Raw genomic sequence first — 20,883 nt, forward strand, 5'->3', positions numbered from 1 at the left:
GACACTGACATCGGAGTTTTAGTGTTTCACTTCTAAATACAACCGGAGAGCAGAGGGTCACGAGGCTTATGAAGAAAGGCTCCAACATGACAAAGGAACTTAAAAAATAGCACAGAGAAGGAACTGGCACAGGAAACGAAAGAAAGTCCAGAAGAACCATGGTTAATATCTTTACAGAGATGAGAAAAGATGTGTGTCCCTAAAAGAGGAACAGGGCAGTGTAAAACACAAACAAAACGAGCTTTCAGAAATTAAAAACATGAATGCTGAAATTTAAAACATTGACTAGCAATATTAAAAGATGGAACTGAAGAGAAGCTTTTAGAAAGTAGGACAAAAATAGGAGAGGAGAATATTGGTTCAGGAAATCCAACACCCAAATAACAGACATTTCAGAGGGAAAAAGAAAAAATAGATGGGAGAAAAAAAGGAAATAAATACTATAAGAAATTGTCTCAGAACTGAAGGCCTGCCCCCTCGCATTGGCAAGACATGCCAGGCACCCAGCACAGTCACTCAACAGCGACATGTGTTCCTGACATTTCAGAATATTAGCATAAAAGATTCCAGGAGCTTCCAGAGAGCAGCTGACCCAGGTCTCCAGTGAGCAGGGATTTGAGGGAAGAAGGAAGGAACTGCCCTGGTTGGGTCTGCGGGCGGACCCTGACCTGGGCTGACTACTGGAACCACTTTTAGGAATAGTTTCTGCACACGTGAGAATATGATACTTTCTACCAGAAAGAATCAAAACTGTAACTGGGGAGACCCCAGGCCCAGCCCCAAATTAGCACGTCTTGGTGAGACTTTGGGCAAATCACGTCATGACTGTGGGTCTGTTTCCTCACCTGCAAAAAAGGGTGAATTGGATGACATCAGTGGTTCTCAAAGTGTGATACATGTGTCATCCCTGTTCAGGTGGAATAAAAAACTTAAAGCAGTTAATTTAAAGAAAAATGTTAAGTAAATAGAGGTACAGCAATACAACAAAAATGGAAAGTCTGGTCATCATCAAGACACATTGTCCAAGGTCCTTTCCAGGGATGGCTCTCAATTATTCTAGGTATTTATTCAATGATTATACCGGACCGCAGGGGGAGATTTTCAGAAGGAACCAGATGGTCATCCACTGGGACGGCAGCGTGGCAGGGCTGGACCCCGAATCCGAGAGCTGGGCTTTTGGAGAATCCCTGCCACTTCATCAGGTCCTAAAATCTCTCCTCAGATGACAGCGTTTGCCAAAGCTGAAATCTCCAGGCAGAAGGACAGTGACGTGTGTCCCGTCCCCATCACGGAGCCATCTAGCCCCCCTAACATCCTCCACCAAGGGCCCCGCCCCTTGTCCCCTCTCCCCATAACATTTAACAAGGGCCACCACCCCCAGACCTCCCACTCTGTCCTCTCCAAGGACCCCAGAGCATCTGTGTGCCCAGCACCTGGGGGCTCCTCCCCGCCGGCCAGACCGAAGTGTGTCCAGTGCAGGTCAGAAGCAGCCAGCCGCGCGGGAGAAGGGGTCATCCCGTCCACACGCCCACTTCATGTCCTCCCTCCCTTTTAGAAGAAGGCGCGTAGGGCTTTCCTGGTGGCACAGGAGTTAAGGGTCCGCCTGCCAATGCAGGGGACACGGGTTTGAGCCCTGGTCCGGGAAGATCCCACATGCCGTGGAGCAACTAAGCCCGTGCACCACAACTACTGAGCCTGCGCTCTAGAGCCCGTGAGTCACAACTACTGAGCCCGCGCGCCACAACTACTGAAGCCCGCGTGCCTAGAGCCTGTGCTCCACAACAAGAGAAGTCACCGCAATGAGAAGCCCACGCACCACAACAAAGAGTAGCCCCTGCTCACAGCAACTAGAGAAAAGCCCATGTGCAGCAACAAAGACCAAACACAGCCAAAAATAAATAAAATAAAAAATAAATAAATTACTAAAAAAAAAAAGAAGGCGCATAAAAGCTCTACAAAAATAGCTTGTCTGCAGGCTAAGAAGAAAGGGTCGGTGCATCTGTGAGCCTGAGTCATGTCCCTGGGCTGCAGCAGGTGATGCAGCCAGGCTGCCCTGCCCCCACCCCACCCTCGGGAGTCACCCCGCGGGCAGGGCCCCGCCCAGGTGAGTCAGCAGTGCCCCCAGCCACCTACATGCCTTGGCCCCGGACCCCGCCCAGGAGACCCCAGTTACCTCGGGGCAGCTCCGGAGACCGTGATCGTGGACTCTGTCCCCGCAGTGGCCCGTTGGAAGCCCAGGCTCCCGGCCGTTTCACTTCCCCAAGGGGTTTCACTTCCCTGCAGCCCAGGAAGGGGGGGCCACCCATGTGCACGTTTCTACATGTGTGTGAGCATCCACCTGTGTGCCTGTGCGTTTCTGGGGGTTATACACACACGTGTGTCTGTGTGTGTGCGTGAGTCTGTGTGCAGGTGGGTTATGCTCATTTGTCTGGGGTGTGAGTCGCTGTGCACCGTGCCTGTATGACCCGGAACATAGTTCTGGACCACACGGACCACCGGGAGGCACTCAGACCCGCTCGTGAACTTCGGGAAGTGTTCCCCTCCTCACAGTGCAGGGGGACGTGTGGGCCAGCCCACTGGGCAGCAGGCAAACAAGTAGATATAATAAAAGGTAGATGTTTGGGACTTCCGTGGCGGTCCAGTGGTTAGGACTCGGCCCTTGCACTGCCGAAGGCCCACGTTCAATCCCTGGTCAGTGAACAAAGATCCTGCAAGCCGCACGGCGTGGCTAAAAAGAAACAAAAAGGTAGATGTTTTACGGAGAATCAGGGATGTCGGGGAAGGACAGTGGAGGATGGGGGGGTGGGAGGCCGAGGGAGGTGGGAAGCGTAGCCCCCCCGGGAGGGAGGGCAGATTGGACACAGCACTGATGCCCAGAGGCTTTGATCAGGCCGAGCTTCACACCAGCCTGGCCATGCACAGCGGTGTGACCTCAGCCGTGTCATTTAAATGCTCTGTACTTCAGTTTCCTGGGCTGAAAGTGGAGCTCGTAGAAGCAGGGCTGCACATGGCGCTGCACGGGTCAGTGCGGAAGGCCTGCAAAGGGCCCAGTGCCTGGCAGGTTTCCAGCAATACGAACATCACTGTCATTGGAGTAACTCTTGTGACTCAGCCCCAGGCCAACCTAATGGCGACACCATGGTAGGCTGCCCCAGTGACCTGTGTCACACACACGGCCCACATGCTTGCCCTGCACCCCTCCCATCCCAGCCGTGCCCCACTCCTGCAATGCCTTCTGCCCCAAATCACCCACAAAGCCACTTAGCAGCTCCTAGTCTGCTGGAACCACCAGGCCCCTTGTCATCACTCCAAGAAGTAAAAAGGCCATCGCTTACTAAGCAGGAAGAAATTCTAAAGATAAAATAAATAGGAATTAAGAACTCCCTCATCAAGAGTTCAAGATTAATATATATTTTTTTAATTTTTATTTATTTATTTTTGGCTACATTGGGTCTTCGTTGCTGTGCGCAGGCTTTCTCTAGTTGCGGCGAGCAGGGGCTACTCTTCATTGTGGTGTGCAGGCTTTTCATTGCGGTGGCTTCTCTTGTTGCAGAGCACAGGCTCTAGGTGCGCAGGCTTCAGTAGTTGTGGCTCATGGGCTCTAGAGCGCAGGCTCAGTAGCTGTGGCACACGGGCTTAGTTGCTCCACAGCATGTGGGATCTTCCTGGACCAGGGATTGAACCCGTGTCCCCTGCATTGGCAGGCAGATTCTTTTCTTTTTGCGATACGCGGGCCTCTCACTGTTGTGGCCTCTCCCGTTGTGGACCACAGGCTCCGGACGCGCAGGCTCAGCGGCCATGGCTCACGGGCCCAGCCGCTCCGCGGCATGTGGGATCTTCCCGGACCGGGGCACGAACCCGTGTCCCCTGCATCGGCAGGCGTACTCTGAACCACTGCGCCACCAGGGAAGCCCTCAAGATTAATTTTTAAAAGTCAGAAGAATCAGGGACTTCCCTGGTGGTCCAGTGGTTTGGACTCCGTGTTTCCACTGCAGGGGGCACAGGTTCGATCCCTGGTCAGGGAACTGAGATCCTGCATGCAGCATGGCATGGCCAAAAAAAAAAAAAAAAAAAGTAAGAGGAATCAAAAGGAAAAAGCAAGTAGTAAAGAAAAACAACATTGGGCATCTCGGATAGCTCTGAGAAACTGCTCCTAAGAGGCAGCGGGAAGGTCAGTATCAATGTGAAGGGGGAGTACATACAGCCCAGCACATATTTTTGCAGAAGGTTTCTGCTCGTCTCGAGGCGCAGACGTCACCATGAAGGATTTTACTGCTCTTTTAGATATGAGGAGATGAAAGAATTGGGCTCATAAAATCTTCTCCTGAAAACACCTAACTATCTGAAGGCCTGTCTGCCAGTTTTTTCCAGAGCACAGAGGGCCTCATTCCTGATCTCCACCCTGAGCTCCTTTCAGGGGGTGTCAAAGGTCAGCAGCTGCAGCGGGTCATGATTTAATCCTTGTAGAGGTGGATGGCAAGTGCCAGTTTGTAGTTGACACCCCCAAATTGGAGACAGGAGAGCTTTTCAGGATTCAGGATGGTCTCCGGCTGCACAAATATGTGAGAGGTATTTTCATTAAAACTCCTTTTTCCAGGCTTCCCTGGTGGCACAGTGGTTGAGAGTCGGCCTGCCAATGCAGGGGGCGCGGGTTCGAGCCCTGGTCTGGGAAGATCCCACATGCCATGGGGCAACTGGGCCCGTGAACCACAACTACTGAGCCTGCGTGTCTGGAGCCTGTGCTCCACAACAAGAGAGGCCGCGACAGTGAGAGGCCTGCGCACCGCAGTGAAGAGTGGCCCCCACTTGCCGTAACTAGAGAAAGCCCTCGTGCAGAAATGAAGACCCAACACAGCCAAAAAAAAAAAAAAAAAAAGATGCCTCTAAAAAAAAAAACTTCTTTTTCCCCAGTACAGTGAGTTATCTGCTGTTGCTATATTCAACCCACAGCAGTATATAGGTTGAGGTTTTAATGTGATGGACATACCATTTTTATAGATGATAATAAGGTCTCTGACCACCAGAGTTAAGAAAATGTATATAATAATAGGTAAAACTTATTGAGAATTATATATATTCACTCATTGAATCCTTGCAGCTCCCTTGACAGGTGGGTGAGCACACAGAGCACCTGGAGACTGGGTAACCTGCCCAGTCACACAGACATGCCCCAGGCAGGGTCACCTGTCGCATCCCTGGCAGCAAGGCTGCAGGTCTGCAGGCGTCAGGGCAGCTTTCCCCAGCACAGGTGGGACATCGGACAGAGAAGATCAGGCATAAGACGAATTTTCCAGATACAGGAGCTTGTGTTTTTTAACAAGTATTCTTAAGAAGCAGAAAAGCCAGCTCTTCCACAGAACTGCTGTGTGGTATTGAAAAAAATCTGAACATTCCTCAGCTTTAGTGGCTTTACCTGCAAAGAGTGGGGAGTAACAGGTGCCTCCCACTAAGCTTTTTACCAAATCAGTTTGCATGTTTGTGACACGACACAGGTGGAAATATTTTTAAAACTGTAAAGTAACTATGCAGTTATACAGGGGAAGTAATGTTCCTTGCACAAGTCTTTTTAAAGTATGTTTTTTTCTGGCTTCGTAGAAGGTACCGAACGTCATTTGACCTTTTACGCCGTGTCAGGGTCACGCTCGGGAGCCTTTATTTTATCCTCGGGGGGCTGCTGGGCCATCACACTGAGGTGTGTCCACGCTCAGCCCTGTTCTCGGTGGCCCTGCCCCCACGCACGCTTTATATCAACATGACTCTCTGTCACTTCCCGCGCAGTCAACCTGCTCCTTTTTTCTTTTTCTCTTTGGCTGTGTCGCACGGCTTGCAGAATCTCAGTTCCTTGACCAAGGACTGAACCCAGGCCAGGGCAGTGAAAGCGCTGAATCCTACCACAAGGCCACCAGGTAACTCCCCCACCTGCTCCTTCTGGAGGGTCTTTTCTCTAAACTCTCCCCTCTGAAGGGTCCCTTCTTGTTGGCTGTGGACTGAGGGACCAGATGACCAAAACTACAAGGGATGTGGGTCCCCAGCAAGAGCCCGGAGAGTCCTCCAAGCTGGGCACCCTCCTAACTGCACGGACTGATTTCCAGTAACAGAGGCAGACTGAGCCCAGGACTTAACCTTGGCCCCCCAAACCCCACTAAATGACAGCAGAAGAGGTGGGGTTTTTGAAAACATAGATCCACAAGGCTGAAGAAAACAGGAGTGGAGAAAAGAGCAAAATATTTTTGGAACAAGTGCTAATAATTTGGAAGTCTCAAAAAAGCGGACTCTTCAACCAGCAGTGAGGAAGGCTAACGACCTCGCTGCTGAGAGCGGGAGTGGAGGTGGGTCCCACACAGGAGGAATGCGGGAAGGACCCAAAGCTTTTCAGAGAAAAACCGCCAGGCAAGCTGGACCGTTTAAAAACAAAAACAACCCCAAAACTCGAGAGCCATAGACATCCTTCCCACTCTCCGTTCCACAGAGCACTGCAGGTTTGTTTTCGGTGAAGGCAGTGGATTCTGGCCTCGTTAAGGATGGGGGTACCCCACTGAAAATGAGGGCATTGTTGGAATTTTGCATGTTGAGCTCTGAGTCTTCCGAGCTTTTCCCCTGTTGGTCTCCCAGACATCAGTAACCAGCTCATGCCCTCAGCCTAGAAAATCAAAGCCCCAAGATCCTGACAGCGGTTTCCCAGACGGCTGCACAGCAGCGGGTGTGAACAGCAACCTGCCCCTGTGGGCACCAGCCTGAGGACCGGGGCTGGATTCCGTTCCCGTCCACCTTCCGTGGACACTGAGTGTCCCTCGGCCTGTCCGCCTGCCTGCAGGTGCCGGCTCACTCTTGGCAAGCCCCACATTTGACCTTTATACTCTCTGTAATGTTTTTGTTCCAGTCTTAATTTTCTTTTCCTATTTTTTTTTTTTTGCTGGGGGGAGCTTTTCCCTTATTACAACTGTCCTACCTGCAAGGCTGTTCTGTGGTCCCTCACTCTGGCTGGTACAGGGGTGCATCACCAATCATGCCTCCTTCAACGTGGGCTCCGAGTCCAAAGACAAGAAGCAGCCTCTGGTGAGACTGTGCACGTTTTGGGTGGCGTGGTCTCTGCAGACGTGGGGACCTGAGCCTCCCGGGGGTGGAGGACTCATCACCGTCTGCCGACAGGGCGTCAGGAGTCCGCCGCTCCCCTGGGCTGTCCCCCAGCAGCGGGAGAGGGAAAGGGCTGCTCCCTGGACACCGAGGCCTCCCTGGCTGAGCACCTCTCACCGAGGATTCCACGTTGGCCCGTGAAGCTCTTCCAGCATTTTCTCCTCTCTGGGGGACAGACTTTCATAAAACAAAGCAGATCCCATCACTTTTCTTCTAAAAACCCTCCAGAAGTCCCCGTGGGGCCTCACCAGCCTTACCAGTCACCCACGGTCTCCAGAGACTTCCTGAATTCCAGGCTGTGCCCCTGTCGAGCCAGGCTCGCCCCGACCTCAGACCTTGGCGCCCATTCCCTGGGCCTGAGAGGTTTCCCCTCCCCTTCAGGCCAACTCCCACTTTCTTATCTCATCTAGGGCTCCTTTTACTCCCAGAGGTCATGACTCCTGCCCCAGGACAGAGACCAGGTCAGGGGCCCCTCCGGTGCTCAGCCCCCTGTTTTAGGGCTCACTCACTACATTGAAACATCCCGGGGACTTTGTCTGCAAGAAGGATGCATCTCCTTTGTGGGCAGAGACCGTCCACAGAGCCCTGTGCCCCTCGCACTGAACCCCCATCAACGCCTGTCCAGCGGACAGTGGATGGTGAATGGGTGAAGGAAGCGTGGGGTTTCCTCAGCTCCTCCGGGAGACTCAGACCCTGCACTGACGGGGCTTTGTTTCCCTGAAGTGCATCTCCTCGCCCGGTCCTCCGTCTCTACCTTCTCTCTGATCCCCAAGCTCCATCCACAGCCTCCCAATCTCTGACTCTTCAGGAGGATCAGGGGAGAGTCTGAGCTGGGAGAGAGGAGACCTAGAGCAGGACAAGGGGGCAGGGGAGCCCCGTCTGTGTGCTGCCCTTTACCCACAAAGGCTGCCAACGTGCGCAAGACCTGTTCTTGCCCCTATTGTCTACGATGCTGCAGCAGAGGCCTCAGGGTTCGATACCCAGCCCAGGTGGTCAGTTCTGCAGCCTCCAAGAGACGGGACCAGGTGGAAACGGCCGCGGTGGCCTTTACCGTGAGCTCGGCTTGCGAGGCGAACCGTGTGCTGTAGTCCTCACTCTGTAATCCGCACGGTGGCCTTAGGAGGTGGGCGAGCCTTTCACCCTGTTTGACAGGTGAGAAACCTGGAATTCAGAGACGTTCATAAACTCTGTCCAGGTCACACAGCAAGCGGCTGAGCCTGGAGGTACCGTCCTCCTGCCCTTCGCTGAAGCCCCTGGGGGAGCCCGCAGGTGTGTGGACACAGACAAAGCACCGGAAGGATGACCAGCGGGGCGGAGGCTCTGGGCAAGGGCTACTTACTCACCAGGAGGCCACGAACGCATCGCACACCTCTTAGGCTCCCTCATTATTCCACGGAGGGGCCGGGCCTCACCTCCTCCTTACTGGACGTGTCCAGCCCTCCCGTCCGTACAGACCTCAGACAGCCCTGCTGAGGCCAGCCCTGCCTTCCAGTTCAGAGCCTTGACAGCACGTGGGGTCCTCTAAGCCCCACCCCAGACCACTTAAATCTGCTTCCCCGGCCTTGGGACTTGGGTGCAGGTATTTATTTTTAAGCTTCGCTGGGGGTTCTCGAGCACAGCCAAGGCTGAGAACCACTGCATTTCGGGAGATGGGTCCACGTGGAAAAGTTAAATAGTAGTTCATGGCATTATGGGCACAGATTAAAAAGGCTCAACATCTCGGGGACTCAGAGAGGGGAGATGGCGGCTGCCTCGTAAAGGAGGTGAGATTGGACGTCAGAGGAGGGGCCTGCGCAGGCCTGGGGCCCTGGGCCCCCAGACTTCATCTCCAGGCGGTGGTCCCAGGCTGGAGGTCAGCGGGGAAGTCAGGCCGTCCAGCAGAAACATTGACTTCAGGGCTTATTTAAAAGGCGCCCGGTGGTTGTTGAAGCCGAAAGAAGTGATAGCAGTGGGGAGAGGATGGGAGGGGGAGGGAGCCCCCCTCCTCCGCCCCCATCGCTCCATCCTCCTCCCCCATCTCCAGACCCGGCGCTTTCACCCCCAGCCTCGGGGATACGGTGCTGCCGCGGGGGCCTGCACTCGGAGGGCAGTGCCAGCTCCTTTGCTCCCAGAGCTCCTCTGCAGCTCCCCCTAAGCGGAGGCATCGGCCAGGCCTGGCCCACGCTGTGTGGAGGGCCGCTGTCCTGACACCCACACCCTCTCCTGACTCCGCCCCGAAGTTTCAAAGACAGAACCTGAGGTCCGCAGCAGGAAAACCATCTGTTGGGCAGTGGCACAGGGAAAGTTCCCAGCTGAGACGAGATTGCTCGAGGCCGGTTCAAGTGCAGGAGGGCAGAGAAGGGGACATGGCTGTCTCTGCCTCAAAACAAAATGCAGGCAGGGCTTGGGACAAATCCACAAGGATGCCTTACTTCCCAGACCTACCAAAGAGCCCGAAATGTCGGCCACCCCCTCGGTCAGCCTGGGGACTAGGTGGGCTCCGGATCAGGGCGTGGGGCTTGTGCGGCCTGCGTGCCCCCCGCCCCCCGCCCCGGCCGAGCACCTGCATTAGTATCTGGAATTGTTCCATAGGTATGCCAGCGCCAGCGCCCGGGCAACGCTTCTTTTCCCCCAACGCAAATGGAGAGATTTGAGGTGACTCCACCCCCCTAACACGGAACCTGGCGAGGTCTGTGTTAAAATGCAAATGCAGGGGTCTTAAATATTTTTAAGGTTGGAATACCAGAAACAGGTTGTCCCGGGGCCACAGGGATTACCTTTTAAATGCAAATGAAAATAATGAATCTTTAAGTGTAGTTATTGTCACGGTGATGAGCTGAGGGCTGGAGGGAAGGGACTGACTGGGTGGGCCAGCATTTTATTAAAACAACAACAACAAGAGAAAGACCGAAAGGGGACGCAAGAGCCCAGGAGAGGTGATAAAAATTTCCCGGAGGAAGCCAGGTTGTTGACCGAGGTCGGGATTCCTGAGGTCAGTGACTCAGGGTGACAAGGAGGACATTTATTCCACCAGAAAACCCGGGGTCTTCTGGGACGGAAACGGGCCCAGAATTGCTAGCCCGAGTACAGGAACTGAAATCAAGCGGGGACACCGCGGGCACCCTCCTCACCAGAGACTCCTGCCCACATCCCCCTCCTTGGTACACGGATGTGCTCGATGTGTGGGATTTATTTTGATGTTCCCAGTGTCCGGCTGCTCACTGACAAAACGATGATTGATCCTTTGCCTCTGATTTCCTTCTGCTCACCCGTTCACTCACCAAACCCTTACCAAGATCTGCTCGGTGCCCAGCTCTGTGCTGGGGGCGGTCCTGCTCTCAGGAATTTTGCCGTCTGTAGGGAGACACAGGCTTGGACGCATTTAGGGTCTGGAGGGATGGAACAGTGTAGGCGGGGAGACCCAACCCAGGGCGGGGGAGCAAGGCAGTGTCTACCGGAAGTGACATTTTAAATGAGACCTGGGGGGGTGGGCAGACGTGGCAGAGGGAGGAGAAGCATCCACCAAGGTGGGGGATGCGCGCGGAGGGCCTGGACGGAGAGTGAGGGAGGGAGGGAAGGATGGAGGTGGAATAGAGGGAGCCTGGCCCGAGACTGGACGTGGCCCTGCCCAGGCGCTAGGGCCGCGGGCGCTCAGTCCGTGGAGCTGGGATGGGATTGCTCGTCCCTGCCCCGCACCGGCTGGGAGCAGCCCTCGGCCTCCCCGAGGACACCTTCTGCATGAAGCGCGGTGCCCCCCGCCTCTGGGCATCCCCAGTGGTGTCAGCAGAGTTGTGTCACCAGAGGGTCTGGAGGAAGGGACAGAGACTGGAGCCTGCAAGGGACTTGGGTCTTTTCTGTGTAATGAGACCGATGTCCGAGGGCCGGGTGGGGTGAGCAGGAAGGGCCTTGGAGCAGAGGCCAATGTGGGCTCCCTGCGGGGGGCTGAGTGGGCCACTTTAGGTGCCCTCTCCAGACAACTGAAGAAAACCCGGAGGGAACACGAGAAGAGAGGGGACTGGGCAGAAGCAGTGTGAGGAGGCGACCCTTAGGGTGAGAGCAGGGACATCACCGGGTCAGGGGACAGTTGGGACTGCGGCTGAGCTGGGGTTTCCTTCTGGGGCTGGGGAACAGGCGGCAGCTCACACCACCACGGGGTGCGCGGCCTGGTGGGCCAGGGGCTGGGCAGGAGGTCGAGGTCCTGTAGAAAAGCCAGGAACGCTTTCGGGGGCGTTGAGACCGTGTCCCGGTCCAGCCATGACTCAGCTTCACAAATTCCAGCTGAAGCCTCCATTCCTGGAAGAGACTGTCACTGAGCCTGCTGGTCAATAGCCTTAGGGACGTTACACCTGGAAAGGAAGCAGTGGCCACAGGTAGGAAGGGACACCATGTGAAGCTGGTCACTGATGGCCATGGTCACGTGGCCGAATATTGGAAAAGACCAGCAGGTCATCAACAGAGACAGGAGAATGATAGGCTGTGCTTTACCGAGACAGGAAGACCGTTCTCTGTGCAAACTTCATTTAAGTTAAAAGAAAAAACAGGGTGCAGAGGTATGTACTGGGCCACCCCAATATAAGAAAGGAAGAAGAAAGAACAGTATATACTCGTGACTGTTTACAAAAAGCACCCCTGGGAGCATGCCAGCGAAGCTGGTGGCTGTGATTAGCGACAGGGTGGCATGGGATCGGCTGCAAAGGACGGGGCACAGGGGCAGACTTTTCTGCAGACATTCTCATGCTAGAGCAGAGGGGACTCTGCAGATGTCATTAGGGTCACTGCAGGCCACGTGTCCTTGGAAGCATGGTCCTGCAGTTACAGGCCTGCCTAGAAAGCGCTATTCCAGATTTCGGACAAGTCTGCCTCGTGAGCCACGGATGCGTGTTGACGATTGCTGGAGAATGTTGTTCAAACCTGAAAGGAGTTTGTGTGCTCAGTCCAGGTCCTATGGGGCTGAGCAAAGCTGGGCAAGTGTGGCTCACAGCGGACCCTGGGAAGTAGGAACTCACGTGTGCAAACGGCCTTCCCAGGTCCCTGGAGGAGGAAAACGAAGAACAGTCACACAGACACACAGGACAGCGCTCTGGGGTTAAATCAGGGAGCCTGCTCACCCAGGGCCTGCGGCCCAGGCCTCTGCTGGTCTCGTAAACAAACAGACGCCTGCCCAAATGGCCTGACCAGCCTCTGCTGTTAGTTGCCTTTTGGTCTCTCCTGGTTGTGTCTCCCTGTCTTTCCCCAGGAATTGTTCAGACTCACGTCTCCGTGGCCCACCCACCCCCCGTCTCCGTGGCCCGGCCCCCCCTCTCCGTGGCCTGCCCCCCGTCTCTGTGGCACAGCTTCCTCGCTGGTGTCCAGCAGCTGGCCCGGCTGAGGGTGGTGACAGCTTAGCTAGACGGCGTGGGTGGCTGCCTGGTGTCGTCCACCTGTCCGGAGACCTGGGCCCTGGGAGGGCGTTCCTAGGAGCCCCCTCAGCCACAGTGCAGAGTGGGCCTTGCACCTCCGCACGATGTGAGGTGACACTCGGTGGCACGTTGGTGTGGTCTGGGGGCAGAGCATGATGGAGTGGGAGGGGCGTGGGAGGCCCGGACGGGGCAGGGGGGATTCCTGATTGAGACACGCGCCCTTTTTTTGGCTGCAGGGAGCATGAGGAGGAGTAAACCCAAGACACGGCTGGACTACAGCCCCCTCAGGGAACTCCACCGGTGGGCACACGACACCCACAGGGCATTTCCAGAAGCTGGGGCGCTGAATCTGTGGTAGGAGACACTTCCTTGTGGGATCTCAGCTTCTCTCTCTGTACAAGCTTGCTGGCACTGCCATAAGGGGTGCCATAGACAGGGGCTTAAACAACAGAAATGTGTTCTCTCCCAGTTCTGGAGGCTCAAAGTCCAAGATCAAGGTGTCCACAGTTTGGTTCCTTCAGAGGCCTCCCTCCTTGGCTTGGAGATGGCCTTCTTGCTGTGTCCTCACATGGCCCCTGGTCTCTCTGTGTGTCCAAATTTCCTCTTCTTGTAAGGGCACCAGTCAGATTGGATCAGGACCCACCCTGAGAGCCTCATTTACCCTTAATCCCCTCTGTAAAGTCTCCAAGTCCAGTCTCCTTCTCAGGTCCTGGGGTTAGAGCTTCAACATACGAATCCGGGGACATGATTCAGCCTGTAACACGATGTGGAATTCTAACACCAAACTGTTTCACTAGCTGAAGGGGGTGACTGGGCCGAGAAGGCAGAGGTGTGTCAGTCGAGTGTGGAGTGAAGCGCCCCCAGGACTTTCGGGAAGGGCTGTCTTGTCCTATGTTAACAGAAAAGGGTCCCCCTCCACGTGGTGAAGCCAGGGCCCCACAGCAGGGCACAGGTGGCTGGTCTGAGCAGGAAAAGGTTCCTGGCGGTGGAGGGTCAAACACCCTGGACCCCAGGCCTGAGGGAGCTCATAATTCTTGCTGGGGGGCTGGACAAAGTCCTACGAGACAACAGGAACCTCCAGGCCCTGTGTAGCTGGTTCTACTGCAGCTTGATTTCAGGAGGAAGGTCTACGAGGCTGGGGCTGAAGTGCCCAGGGGTCTCGAGCCACTGCTCCTGCTACAGATCTTTCTGTCCAAAACAGTGAAAGCCAGTCCGAAAGCCTCAGTCACGTGGACGCTCAAGATCTGAGTTTCGTTTCAACTTTCTAAAACCTCCAGACGACCGCGGGGTTTGCGCTGCCCCCTAAGCCCCCCTACCCGACGCACCAGGTGTGAACTGACACTCTCCGCCCCCGAGGGTGGGTAAGAAAACCTCCCCCCGCAGTCTGCAGGCGCCCCTGAGCTCGCCCCTGCCGCCCACCGCAGCCTAGCCCCCGGGAGCCCGACTGCTGGTGGTAAAGCCAGCTCGCTTAGGGGCTCCTTCCTGGCCACTGTGGCCTCGGGCAACAGGATGTGGGCAGAGGGGAAGGAGGAGCCTGTAGAATTAGGGAAGGACAGATGGAATCAGAGAGACAGGATGAGGACATGAGGAGCTGAGGACCAGGCGGATGGTCTGACACCCACTTCTCTCGGCGCTGCGTTTTCAGGTCCAGGGATCCGGCCTGGCCTGGCGCCCCCTGGCTCCCCTCAGCTCCATGTGCCCCACTCCACGCTGCCCTCCGGAAGACCCCCGTGTTCACCGCAGGCACGTGACCCCTCCTGGGCTCCCGGGTTTGCGGTGGGCCCCTCGCCCCGGGGTGGGGCCTCCCTCTCTGTGCCCGTGAGTCTAGGGCAGCGGCCTGGCCCTGGAGGTGGCCAAGGTGCCTCCACTTCAGGTGACGCCTCGGGAATATCTTTAAGACCCGCCTGAAGCAAGCAAATTAGAATTCACCTTTGCTGAGCACGTTAAGTGGGGCTCCCAGGGCCCTCGTAGGGGCCGGGCTGCTGGGTGGAGCGGAGATCAGCAGGGCCAAGTCAGACCGGGGACGGGGGCTCAGGCATCCTGGGCCTGGCAATCCCGAGGGCTGTGCCCTCTGCCGGCGGCCAGGGGCGAGGCGGTGAGGTCACAGCCTCTGCATGTAACGTCCCCTGGGTCTCTGACTGGGGCTCCAGGGGCACCCGCAGCTCCGCAGAAGCCCTGTTTCAGCAGGAATCTGGCTTTAACAGGAACAGAGGATGTCCACCAACCCTCCTTGAGTTTCTAAGGAAAAGGAGCTCAAATCTGAGCTTCCCAGGAACTGCGACTTCAGGTCATGCCCTCCCTCGGCGCCCTGCGGACCCCTGGGGTGTGGGGGACACCCTTTCCTCCGGCGCCCTGGAGCCTAGTGATGGAGTTCCCACCCAACGGTGGGCGGAGGAAGGAGCCCCCACTGCTCAGGCGCCCCTGGTGGCGAGACCTCCCAGTGATAACTGTATAATCCCCCGCGGGTTTCATCGTGCCAGAAGCGGTATATGTATCATCTCATTTAGTCCTCCAGGAGCTTATACTGCCATTCCCATCACAGAGATGAGGAAACTAAGATAACTGGCCCAGAGGGTGAACGTGCCCAAGGTCACAGTGTGGGTCAAAGAAAGGGGAAGTGGGGCTTCCCTGGTGGCATAGCGGTTGAGAGTCCGCCTGCTGATGCAGGGGACACGGGTTTGTGCCCCAGTCCGGGAGGATCCCACATGCCGCGGAGCGGCTGGGCCCGTGAGCCATGGCCGCTGAGCCTGCACGTCCGGAGCCTGTGCTCTGCAACGGGAGAGGCCACAGCAGTGAGAGGCCCGCGTATCGCAAAAAAAAAAAAAAAAAAGAAAGAAAGAAAAAAGAAAGGGGAAGTGAACCCAGGTGACGTAACCACTAGGCTGTCCTGCCGCCCCCCATCGATGGGTGTCAGCTCTGAGGAGCTGGTGATCACCAGCAACATCGACCTGAGCAACCAGGGAAGGCCGTCCTGACCCACTGTCAAGAGCGCCCAAGGCAGGTGTGTGCAAGCCCAAGACCAGGACAGGAGAGGCCTTGGGAAGAATATTCCAGTCCACAGGCAGCAGACCTACAGCCTGCAGGCCAATTTTTTTTCATACTTTATGGAGGCATATTGATGTATCATATAATTCATCCATTTCAAGTGTACAATTCAATGGTTTTTTAGTAAATTTAAAAGTCAGGTTGTGCAATAATTATCATAAATACATTTGAGAACACCTCCATCACCCCAGTAACATTTCCCAAGCCCGTTTACCTGCAGGTCAAAATCTGACCCACAGATGTTGTACTTGGTCCACGATATTTTAAATATATATTTTCTAAATTTGCTAGGTTTTTAACATGAGACCATTTCATATAACATTTTAAAATCTTGACTTCTCTTGAAAGATCAGAAGATTGGGCAAACCTGGACCCTCCTTCATACACGGCAAAACCAGCTGCCTCTCTCAGACAAGGCTGTCCCCCCGGTTCCTCACGAAATCAGTGAGGGGCCCAGGAGGGTCCCGGATCACAGCCCAACACCTGGCTTCATCCTCATGGCAGACGGCACAGCCGTTGTGGCCTCTCTGTTGTCACAGTATCAGTCCCTGCTTTTCACCAAAAAGGAGCTGATCTTTTCACTTGGGCGACCGTCTCCAAAAGCCAAGCCACTTCAGTTAGGCTTTGTCCCTTCTCTTGCTCTCTTTGGGGTTCGCTGTCTGCACACAGGGGGCCTTTGCTGAAGCTTGCTTCTCTCCCCAGGGACCTTGTGACAGTGGCTCAGAGGATGACTCTCCTTAGTTACCACCGTAGACCTTGCTGGCTGTCCACCAACTCCTGCTTTGCTCCTTTTGTTTTGTTCAGAATGTAATACTTTCAGGGGAGGTGGGCCCAGCTCTGAAGGGTGAAATGCGACTGGTCGGAGCCACGCCGGGGGCCACGCATCTTCTTGGATAGTGATTGGTTTGGAGCAGGTGTGTGGCCTGCTCTGGGGTGGGGGGGTGGACACTGACTTTGGCTGGGGCTCTTGGAGCAGACCCTTCCCCCCTTTGCCATCTTTGCCTATTGTCACAATGGTGTGTAACACTGGGCGCTGCAGCAGCCCCCTTGGGGTCATGAGAACCACAGGGAAGCTGGGACAGAGCCCTGAGTGTGTCGAGCTGCCCGCCCACCCAGATGCCTCCTTCTGCACTTCTTGTCGTGAGATAGACGCCCCATTGTTTAGGCCACTCCTAGTCATGTATTCTGTTATTTGAGACCAAAATCATCCCGACTGGAGCGTAACATTCTCATTCCAAGTGTGTGACCGACACCAGGACACCTCCAGTTCCCACCATTTGCTCAATTCATTACCCATATTTTGGGGTGGGTTTCTCATGTATAAAGCTATACTCAACCATTTTATGTTTGAATGTTTATTTGTGTTTAAATCTCAAGAGATGGATTTTCCCTCATCTTAACTCCAGAGTTTGTGTGTAAGTGATATGCCCGAAAACCTGGATTACAGAGGGCCGAGGGGTTCACCAAGGGCTCAGACAGCACACGCACGGAACAGCAGGTGTCGCCCCGCCAGCAGCTCACAGGCGTACAGGGCCGTTGGCCCTGAGGACGTGTGACATGGCTCTGTGAGCCGCCAGCCTCCACCCACCGGCTTCTCCTAATTAGAGAATTAAAAGTCCCTTATGCCGGGGAGGCTCCAGCTGCTCCAAGCCTCACCTCCCCCAACACCTGGAGGAAAACGGGGCAGCCCCTCGCACTGGCCCTGGCCCATTGCTGTGCACACAGCTCTCCCCACACACGAGCTCCCATCTGCTGGGCACCCCCCGCGTGCCACTGTCTCTGTCCATTGGTGCTAATCCCTGAAACTCCTCTGTTAAGTAGGATGATTATGGCGCCCATTTCACGGACAGGGAAACCAAGGCTCAAGGAGTTTGAGTGAGTTGCCCAAGACCAAAGAGCTGAGAACCTGCAGTGCTGGGTCTGCCTGTCTCTGCTTGAGCCCTTCCTCCTTGCGCCACTGCACTCAGATCCCGACGAGCTCCCCGGAGGGGCCTTGGGCCGGAGCTCAGGGCTCTCTGGACTGCTACCTTCTGGCAACGGGACCTTTGCATCAGAGCCCTAAGCTTGAGCTCCTCTTAGGCCCCCAGTTGGTAAGGGAAGAGCCTTCTGCCCTGGCACACGTGCTGGGATTTATCACAGGGACTCCGAGGGAAGGCCAGGCTGCTCCCAGCCCACGTCCGCCTCCTGCTTGCCTGTCCGCCCCCTCCCTGGAGACACCCCCCGTGACACCCCCGTTAGTAATAGAACCAGAGGCAGCACCTAGGACGTGCTCTTGCCAAGAAGCTTTCATCAGAATCTAATCAGGCCTCTGAGGTCTAACTTTCCGTTTAAAAATATACAGATAAAGGAACAAGTAAAATAGCACAATGGAGACATAATTAGATTCACAGTATGGATTTTTAAAATTAATTTTTATGGAAGTACAGTTGCTTTACAATATTGTGTTAGTTTCTACTGTACAGCAAAGTGAATCAGCTCTACATATACATATATCCCTTCTTTTTTGGATTTCCTTCCCATTTAGGTCACCACAGAGCACTGAGTAGAGTTCCCTGTGTTATCTCCCAACGCATCCCACCCCCCTACACACACACAACATGGGATATTATACAAGGTAACTTATCTGTCTCTTCAAGAGTCAAAGACACAGTAAAAGGAGACACGATTGTTCTGGATTAAAACAGGTTTGAGGGAACTGATAAGAAAACGCAATGTCTGATTCTTGATGTCAAGAAACCAACTTCAAAAAATATTTGGGGCAAGTGGGGAAACTTGAATATAGCCTTGTTATTAGACTGAATTCATTATTTTGTTAGGTGTGAGGATGGTATTGGGATTATACAGGTGACTATCCTTACTTTCTGGGGATGTATTTGAAGGAGAAAATTCACTATGTTTGTAATTTACTTGAAAGGGATTCAGAGGTATACAGATAATAGGTAGGTAGGTAAATACATAGCTAACAGGTGGGTAGATATAGCAAGCAAATACGACAACATGTCAACCATTGTTGAATCTAGGTGGTGGATCTATGAATACTCATTGTACTGTTATTTCTACTTTTCTGTATGGGTTTCAAATATAATAAAAATGGGGGGGGAAAAGGCTTTTCAGGATGAAAAGTATACAAACTGAATGAAGATGACCGTCGGATGATGACCTGAAGCCGGGGCCCCTGTTGGTCCCGTTTTGCCCACCTGGTGCCCTCTCTTGCCGTTTCAGCCTGGACTCTTTGAGGCTTGAATGAGCTTGCAGGCTGGGACCCCTACCCCCCAGATCAGGGAGCACTGGCTCTGGGGCTGGACAACCAAGGTATCTTGGAAATGAAGAGAAAGGCAGCCCCTGTGGCAGTGGTAGGGTTTTGGGGAAACAGACAATCCAGGGGGGATTCTCCTCCTCAAGGAGCTTATAATCTCCAAACTCACTCTTCCAGTCTGTGTTTTTGGCCCACTTCTTTCTCCATAACGAGTTATGCTTTGATTTTGTCAAGTTCCATAAAGTTGTTCACTGGTGTTTATGGAACTTGTGCTAAATCTGTTAATTAACCTGGGGAATGTTAATCTCATCTTTTATCTGTACAGCCAGAAATGACTTTCTACTCTGGTAAATGTTTTTTTGTTTTTTTTTTTTTTTTTTTGCGGTACGCAGGACTCTCACTGCTGTGGCCTCTCCCATTGCGGAGCACAGGCTCCGGACACGCAGGCTCAGCAGCCATGGCTCACAGACCCAGCCGCTCCGTGGCATGTGGGATCTTCCCAGACCAGGGCACGAACCCATGTCCCCTGCATCGGCAGGGGGACTCTCAACCACTGCACCACCAGGGAAGCCCTGGTAAATGGTTTTAACTTGGGCCCAGCCTTGTTGCTGATCATCTTGCTGTGCTATTCATTTTGTCCAGCTGTATTGAAATACAACTGATGCAAAGCAGTGTGTAAGTTTAAGGTGTACCGAGCGTTGACTGATGCATTTCCACCTGACTGTGCTGTTACCTTTGTTCCCCTTCCAGCTGGGGGAGATGACCCAGCTCCACCAAAACCTGGATATTTGAGCATACATTTCCTCATCTCCTCATTAAAATGGAGATTCCAATAGCACCTCTCTCATAAAAGAAACCAATAAGGTAATACAGGTAAAATATCTGTCAAAATGCGTGGGATACATAGCAGGTACTTAGTAGACAATAGTTGGTATGATTATTGTTACGATTGCAAATGCACTTCCACCTGAATAAGTTTCTCTTCGCCAGTTTTCTTTTTCTTTTCATTTATTTTCTTGGGAATTCCCTGGAGGTCCAGTGGTTAGGACTCCGAGCTCTCACTGCTGAGGGCCCAGGGTCAACCCCTGGTCAGGGAACTAAGATCCCATAAGCCATGTGGCGTGGTAAAATAAAATCAAATCAGATAAGATAAGATAAAATAAAATATTTTATTGACGTACAGTTGATCCAGTTTTCTTAAATATGAGGAAGAAATTCCGCCATCACCTTTGAAATACATTCATCAGTCAATGTAATGATTTCTTTTGCCGTGTTCTCTGAGGTTGTGGGGAGATGGGAGACACAGGACAGAAGTGTCCTCCAAGGGTTTCCAGCTCACCCAGGACTAGGTCGTGTCTGTATTCCTTTGGGTCCAGCAACGTCAGTCTCACAGTAAGTGCTCAGGAAACATTTGGTAAATAGAAGGGAACCCCATCTGATGCCCAAGGCCCCTGGCCTTACTTCTATCAAGTGGAGCTCCGGGAAGATGCCTGGAGGGAGGAGGGGTCTGGTGGAGGGGCCCTTGTTCCATAGAAATCACAGGAAATGCTCGAGAAGATTCGGGCACTTCTGCCCTTTGGAGCCGTTGACCCATAAGAGGGAAACTTCCAGAGCTCCCTCACGATCAAACAGTTTTAACCGGAGCTTCAGCAGGAGCACCTGGTTCAGGAAAACAGGCAGTCAGCCAAGCTGGCTGTGCTGCCAGCACCATTAAGCAGTGATTTTGTGGGGCCACCTGGTCTCCGGAGGAGGACTGGGCTATAGACAAAGGAGTTAGCACTCTAACAGGAGAGAATCTGTAAAGCAGAAAAGCACCCGGAGATCGGAGCCCCAGTCCTGCCTTTTAAGCAGGATGCCTGGAGCGGGGAAATGTCTGCCCCATCACCTAACTTGTTAGCAGCAAAGCAAGCACTAACCAGAAGCCAGGCCTTCTGATCCATGTTCCCAGATCCCGCACACCGGCAGCCTCTCCCAGGACAGGCCCCCTGCCCTCAACCCGCAGGCGGACAGTCTCAGTCGCTCTTCCCTCGGATCTCTCAGCCTTTTCTCTCCTTCCCGCCCGTGGGCACC

Source organism: Mesoplodon mirus (genome assembly GCF_964341445.2).
Source record: "Mesoplodon mirus genome assembly, chromosome: 11".
Lineage (NCBI taxonomy): Eukaryota > Metazoa > Chordata > Mammalia > Artiodactyla > Ziphiidae > Mesoplodon > Mesoplodon mirus.